The sequence below is a fragment of the Condylostylus longicornis genome, unplaced genomic scaffold (assembly GCF_029603195.1).
Source record: "Condylostylus longicornis isolate FDR11 unplaced genomic scaffold, ASM2960319v2 ptg000123l, whole genome shotgun sequence".
NCBI lineage: Eukaryota > Metazoa > Arthropoda > Insecta > Diptera > Dolichopodidae > Condylostylus > Condylostylus longicornis.
In genome coordinates this window covers 30,954-37,500 of record NW_026578091.1, presented here as the reverse complement: position 1 = coordinate 37,500, position 6,547 = coordinate 30,954, and positions in this window count along the sequence as shown.

Below are 6,547 nucleotides of genomic sequence, written 5' to 3'. Positions count from 1 at the left end.
AAGTAACCTGGGTTGGTAAACATGTATGCCCACCCGATGAAAAAAATTTTTTCAGCCTGGTTTGATATTTATCAAAGGCAAAATAAGCCTGATCGGGACATATGTTATGCTCGACAGGCAATAATTACTTTTCATGAATGAAAAGTAACCTGGGTTGGTAAACATGTTATGCTCACCCGATGAAAAAATTTTTTTCAGCCTGGTTTGATATTTACCAATGGCAAAATAAGCCTGATCGGGACATATGTTATGCTCGACAGGCAATAATTACTTTTCATGAATGAAAAGTAACCTGGGTTGGTAAACATGTTATGCTCACCCGATGAAAAAATTTTTTTCAGCCTGGTTTGATATTTACCAATGGCAAAATAATCCTGATCGGGACATATGTTATGCTCGACAGGCAATAATTACTTTTCATGAATGAAAAGTAACCTGGGTTGGTAAACATGTTATGCCCACCCGATGAAAAAATTTTTTTCAGCCTGGTTTGATAATTACCAATGGCAAAATAAGCCTGATCGGGACATATGTTATGCTCGACAGGCAATAATTACTTTTCATAAGTGAAAAGTAACCTGGGTTGGTAAACATGTTATGCCCACCCGATGAAAAAATTTTTTTCAGCCTGGTTTGATATTTATCAAAGGCAAAATAAGCCTGATCGGGACATATGTTATGCTCGACAGGCAATAATTACTTTTCATGAGTGAAAAGTAACCTGGGTTGGTAAACATGTATGCCCACCCGATGAAAAAAATTTTTTCAGCCTGGTTTGATATTTATCAAAGGCAAAATAAGCCTGATTGGGACATATGTTATACTCGACAGGCAATAATTACTTTTCATAAGTGAAAAGTAACCTGGGTTGGTAAACATGTATGCCCACCCGATGAAAAAATTTTTTTCAGCCTGGTTTGATATTTATCAAAGGCAAAATAAGGCTGATCGGGACATATGTAATGCTCGACAGGCAATAATTACTTTTCATGAGTGAAAAGTAACCTGGGTTGGTAAACATGTATGCCCACCCGATGAAAAAAATTTTTTCAGCCTGGTTTGATATTTATCAAAGGCCAAATAAGCCTGATCGGGACATATGTTATGCTCGACAGGCAATAATTACTTTTCATAAGTGAAAAGTAACCTGGGTTGGTAAACATGTTATGCCCACCCGATGAAAAAAATTTTTTCAGCCTGGTTTGATATTTATCAAAGGCAAAATAAGCCTGATCGGGACATATGTTATGCTCGACAGGCAATAATTACTTTTCATGAATGAAAAGTAACCTGGGTTGGTAAACATGTTATGCCCACCCGATGAAAAAATTTTTTTCAGCCTGGTTTGATAATTACCAATGGCAAAATAAGCCTGATCGGGACATATGTTATGCTCGACAGGCAATAATTACTTTTCATAAGTGAAAAGTAACCTGGGTTGGTAAACATGTTATGCCCACCCGATGAAAAAATTTTTTCAGCCTGGTTTGATATTTATCAAAGGCAAAATAAGCTTGATCGGGACATATGTTATGCTCGACAGGCAATAATTACTTTTCATGAGTGAAAAGTAACCTGGGTTGGTAAACATGTTATGCTCACACGATGAAAAAATTTTTTTCAGCCTGGTTTGATATTTACCAATGGCAAAATAATCCTGATCGGGACATATGTTATGCTCGACAGGCAATAATTACTTTTCATGAATGAAAAGTAACCTGGGTTGGTAAACATGTTATGCCCACCCGATGAAAAAATTTTTTTCAGCCTGGTTTGATAATTACCAATGGCAAAATAAGCCTGATCGGGACATATGTTATGCTCGACAGGCAATAATTACTTTTCATGAATGAAAAGTAACCTGGGTTGGTAAACATGTTATGCCCACCCGATGAAAAAATTTTTTTCAGCCTGGTTTGATAATTACCAATGGCAAAATAAGCCTGATCGGGACATATGTTATGCTCGACAGGCAATAATTACTTTTCATGAACGAAAAGTAACCTGGGTTGGTAAACATGTTATGCTCACCCGATGAAAAAATTTTTTTCAGCCTGGTTTGATATTTACCAATGGCAAAATAAGCCTGATCGGGACATATGTTATGCTCGACAGGCAATAATTACTTTTCATAAGTGAAAAGTAACCTGGGTTAGTAAACATGTTATGCCCACCCGATGAAAAATTTTTTTCAGCCTGGTTTGATATTTATCAAAGGCAAAATAAGCCTGATCGGGACATATGTTATGCTCGACAGGCAATAATTACTTTTCATAAGTGAAAAGTAACCTGGGTTAGTAAACATGTTATGCCCACCCGATGAAAAATTTTTTTCAGCCTGGTTTGATATTTATCAAAGGCAAAATAAGCCTGATCGGGACATATGTTATGCTCAACAGGCAATAATTACTTTTCATGAGTGAAAAGTAACCTGGGTTGGTAAACATGTATGCCCACCCGATGAAAAAAATTTTTTCAGCCTGGTTTGATATTTATCAAAGGCAAAATAAGCCTGATCGGGACATATGTTATGCTCGACAGGCAATAATTACTTTTCATGAATGAAAAGTAACCTGGGTTGGTAAACATGTTATGCTCACCCGATGAAAAAATTTTTTTCAGCCTGGTTTGATATTTACCAATGGCAAAATAATCCTGATCGGGACATATGTTATGCTCGACAGGCAATAATTACTTTTCATGAATGAAAAGTAACCTGGGTTGGTAAACATGTTATGCCCACCCGATGAAAAAATTTTTTTCAGCCTGGTTTGATAATTACCAATGGCAAAATAAGCCTGATCGGGACATATGTTATGCTCGACAGGCAATAATTACTTTTCATAAGTGAAAAGTAACCTGGGTTGGTAAACATGTTATGCCCTCCCGATGAAAAAATTTTTTTCAGCCTGGTTTGATATTTATCAAAGGCAAAATAAGCCTGATCGGGACATATGTTATGCTCGACAGGCAATAATTACTTTTCATGAGTGAAAAGTAACCTGGGTTGGTAAACATGTATGCCCACCCGATGAAAAAAATTTTTTCAGCCTGGTTTGATATTTATCAAAGGCAAAATAAGCCTGATTGGGACATATGTTATGCTCGACAGGCAATAATTACTTTTCATAAGTGAAAAGTAACCTGGGTTGGTAAACATGTATGCCCACCCGATGAAAAAATTTTTTTCAGCCTGGTTTGATATTTATCAAAGGCAAAATAAGCCTGATCGGGACATATGTAATGCTCGACAGGCAATAATTACTTTTCATGAGTGAAAAGTAACCTGGGTTGGTAAACATGTATGCCCACCCGATGAAAAAAATTTTTTCAGCCTGGTTTGATATTTATCAAAGGCAAAATAAGCCTGATCGGGACATATGTTATGCTCGACAGGCAATAATTACTTTTCATGAATGAAAAGTAACCTGGGTTGGTAAACATGTTATGCCCACCCGATGAAAAAGTTTTTTCAGCCTGGTTTGATATTTATCAAAGGCAAAATAAGCCTGATCGGGACATATGTTATGCTCGACAGACAATAATTACTTTTCATGAGTGAAAAGTAACCTGGGTTGGTAAACATGTATGCCCACCCGATGAAAAAAATTTTTTCAGCCTGGTTTGATATTTATCAAAGGCAAAATAAGCCTGATCGGGACATATGTTATGCTCGACAGGCAATAATTATTTTTCATGAATGAAAAGTAACCTGGGTTGGTAAACATGTTATGCTCACCCGATGAAAAAATTTTTTTCAGCCTGGTTTGATATTTACCAATGGCAAAATAATCCTGATCGGGACATATGTTATGCTCGACAGGCAATAATTACTTTTCATGAATGAAAAGTAACCTGGGCTGGTAAACATGTTATGCCCACCCGATGAAAAAATTTTTTTCAGCCTGGTTTGATAATTACCAATGGCAAAATAAGCATGATCGGGACATATGTTATGCTCGACAGGCAATAATTACTTTTCATAAGTGAAAAGTAACCTGGGTTGGTAAACATGTTATGCCCACCCGATGAAAAAATTTTTTTCAGCCTGGTTTGATATTTATCAAAGGCAAAATAAGCCTGATCGGGACATATGTTATGCTCGACAGGCAATAATTACTTTTCATGAGTGAAAAGTAACCTGGGTTGGTAAACATGTTTGCCCACCCGATGAAAAAAATTTTTTCAGCCTGGTTTGATATTTATCAAAGGCAAAATAAGCCTGATCGGGACATATGTTATGCTCGACAGGCAATAATTACTTTTCATTAGTGAAAAGTAACCTGGGTTGGTAAACATGTATGCCCACCCGATGAAAAAATTTTTTTCAGCCTGGTTTGATATTTATCAAAGGCAAAATAAGCCTGATCGGGACATATGTAATGCTCGACAGGCAATAATTACTTTTCATGAGTGAAAAGTAACCTGGGTTGGTAAACATGTATGCCCATCCGATGAAAAAAATTTTTTCAGCCTGGTTTGATATTTATCAAAAGCAAAATAAGCCTGATCGGGACATATGTTATGCTCGACAGGCAATAATTACTTTTCATAAGTGAAAAGTAACCTGGGTTGGTAAACATGTTATGCCCACCCGATGAAAAAAATTTTTTCAGCCTGGTTTGATATTTATCAAAGGCAAAATAAGCCTGATCGGGACATATGTTATGCTCGACAGGCAATAATTACTTTTCATGAATGAAAAGTAACCTGGGTTGGTAAACATGTTATGCCCACCCGATGAAAAAATTTTTTTCAGCCTGGTTTGATAATTACCAATGGCAAAATAAGCCTGATCGGGACATATGTTATGCTCGACAGGCAATAATTACTTTTCATAAGTGAAAAGTAACCTGGGTTGGTAAACATGTTATGCCCACCCGATGAAAAAATTTTTTCAGCCTGGTTTGATATTTATCAAAGGCAAAATAAGCCTGTTTGGGACATATGTTATGCTCGACAGGCAATAATTACTTTTCATGAGTGAAAAGTAACCTGGGTTGGTAAACATGGTATGCTCACACGATGAAAAAATTTTTTTCAGCCTGGTTTGATATTTACCAATGGCAAAATAATCCTGATCGGGACATATGTTATGCTCGACAGGCAATAATTACTTTTCATGAATGAAAAGTAACCTGGGTTGGTAAACATGTTATGCCCACCCGATGAAAAAATTTTTTTCAGCCTGGTTTGATAATTACCAATGGCAAAATAAGCCTGATCGGGACATATGTTATGCTCGACAGGCAATAATTACTTTTCATGAATGAAAAGTAACCTGGGTTGGTAAACATGTTATGCCCACCCGATGAAAAAATTTTTTTCAGCCTGGTTTGATAATTACCAATGGCAAAATAAGCCTGATCGGGACATATGTTATGCTCGACAGGCAATAATTACTTTTCATGAACGAAAAGTAACCTGGGTTGGTAAACATGTTATGCTCACCCGATGAAAAAATTTTTTTCAGCCTGGTTTGATATTTACCAATGGCAAAATAAGCCTGATCGGGACATATGTTATGCTCGACAGGCAATAATTACTTTTCATGAATGAAAAGTAACCTGGGTTGGTAAACATGTTATGCTCACCCGATGAAAAAATTTTTTTCAGCCTGGTTTGATATTTACCAATGGCAAAATAAGCCTGATCGGGACATATGTTATGCTCGACAGGCAATAATTACTTTTCATAAGTGAAAAGTAACCTGGGTTAGTAAACATGTTATGCCCACCCGATGAAAAATTTTTTTCAGCCTGGTTTGATATTTAACAAAGGCAAAATAAGCCTGATCGGGACATATGTTATGCTCGACAGGCAATAATTACTTTTCATAAGTGAAAAGTAACCTGGGTTAGTAAACATGTTATGCCCACCCGATGAAAAATTTTTTTCAGCCTGGTTTGATATTTATCAAAGGCAAAATAAGCCTGATCGGGACATATGTTATGCTCAACAGGCAATAATTACTTTTCATGAGTGAAAAGTAACCTGGGTTGGTAAACATGTATGCCCACCCGATGAAATAAATTTTTTCAGCCTGGTTTGATATTTATCAAAGGCAAAATAAGCCTGATCGGGACATATGTTATGCTCGACAGGCAATAATTACTTTTCATGAATGAAAAGTAACCTGGGTTGGTAAACATGTTATGCTCACCCGATGAAAAAATTTTTTTCAGCCTGGTTTGATATTTACCAATGGCAAAATAAGCCTGATCGGGACATATGTTATGCTCGACAGGCAATAATTACTTTTCATGAATGAAAAGTAACCTGGGTTGGTAAACATGTTATGCTCACCCGATGAAAAAATTTTTTTCAGCCTGGTTTGATATTTACCAATGGCAAAATAATCCTGATCGGGACATATGTTATGCTCGACAGGCAATAATTACTTTTCATGAATGAAAAGTAACCTGGGTTGGTAAACATGTTATGCCCACCCGATGAAAAAATTTTTTTCAGCCTGGTTTGATAATTACCAATGGCAAAATAAGCCTGATCGGGACATATGTTATGCTCGACAGGCAATAATTACTTT